Source organism: Miscanthus floridulus, chromosome 10, assembly GCF_019320115.1.
Source record: "Miscanthus floridulus cultivar M001 chromosome 10, ASM1932011v1, whole genome shotgun sequence".
Lineage (NCBI taxonomy): Eukaryota > Viridiplantae > Streptophyta > Magnoliopsida > Poales > Poaceae > Miscanthus > Miscanthus floridulus.
Genome location: NC_089589.1, coordinates 52,890,389 through 52,892,086, shown reverse-complemented (window position 1 = coordinate 52,892,086; position 1,698 = coordinate 52,890,389).

Genomic DNA, 1,698 nt, shown 5'->3' with positions numbered 1-1,698 from the left:
AATGTTTTAGCTTATTTGGTTAAAACTATGAGATCAAGAAAGGGGTGCTAGGAACAAGCTTAAAGAACAAGACATGTTGAGCTAATCAGGTTTGATCAGGTAAATTATAACTCAAACATATTTCGTTTCTTATTTATGTGCCTACCAGAATTAAGGAAAAACTTTTTAAATAATGACCATTTACCTTAGGATGTTACCTTTGTCATTGGAGCATGATGTCACCATATGATGAAGGGTAGATGACTCGTGATGGTCCTTCCTTTTGAAGTTTTCCTTATTTGGCTAGTCTCGCAGCTTGAGTTGTTCATGAGCTTCTTGTCTCCTAGATTGCACCCTTCCTTTCTCATCCTTTTGTCATGCCATCTTTCTGCTCTTCGATCTTTTTGTCACCTTGTTAGACCTTCCGCCTCACTCATTGTTTTATGTAGTTCTTTCATCCATGATGAATGAGCTGGGTCATCTTTGTCTAATGTTATTGGAGTTTGTCATGTCCCTTGCTCATCTTCGATTTGAATTCATCTCGTGACTTACCCAAATTGAATTGAGAGTTTCCTACAGGGGTTAGTCCAACAAAATATCCAGTATCTGCTAAAACAATTTTTAGTTCAATAACCAAACTGGACTCCATGCCTAATTTGATTAAGGAATGCATTTTAACCTAAGCACCTCGCTTAATTTTAAAAACCTTTAGAAGTATGTCGAGAACTTCCAAACCAAAACTTACTATGGCAAACAAATGTAACATAAAAGTATTATAGAGATTTATTCAAATAGAGATGAAGGAGCATGATTATTATCTAACAGATTGAGCATGGCTTAAAGGTAGAAACAACCAAGGTGGATTAAAAACATGGCATAAGATTTTTTAGAGAAGTTCATCCCCCACACTTGAATTTTTCAAGGCAAAAATCAAGTTTGGATGGATGTGATTAAATGTTGCATGGTGTTTGGTTGGACATACCTTGAGTCATCATCGTTCATCCTTTTTGCTTTAGACTTGGAATGGTTAGTGATAATAATACCCGAAGGAATATTTTCACAATTATGTTTCTATGCTTATTTCACAAGGGCATCACAGCAAAAAGGGTAAAAGCTCATGTTATCTCCCGAAAGTGATTGTTTTAGGACAGAAGCTTATCCTTGGGAAACCTTCGAATTGAGTTTCTAATTGGTGAAGTGATTTCCCTTCCAACACCAACCTTTGGGTACCTATCTCAAGATTCATGCCTATGAGATTTGCAATATTTATGATAAACATATGCATCTATAACCACCCCTTCAAAGTCTTTATGAATAGAAAGTATAAGGGGGTTGAGGATCTCGTGTGCGGCAACGTTGGAAAGACCAATTGGTTCAGGAAATTTCTCATGTGAGCATGGATTTGATGAGGTGTTCATGAAATAACTTCCATGTTCGATGATGAAATCTTCCTTTTCAATCTCCAAGGGTGTTTCTTTTTGAATGTCTATAGGTAAAAACATTGTCTCCATCATTCTATGCCTATGACATTCATTGGACATTTTATTGTCCAGGATTTCCCTTAGATTGGTAACTCTCGGGTTGATCTTGTCTAAAACCTCGTCCATCCATTCAATGGCAACGACACATAAGTTTTTAATATCCTCTAGCCATTGTTGTTGCTCTTCTTGGTCTTCCTTGTGGCCTTCATGATTCCTATGCTTTGGTTGTCTTAGTGGA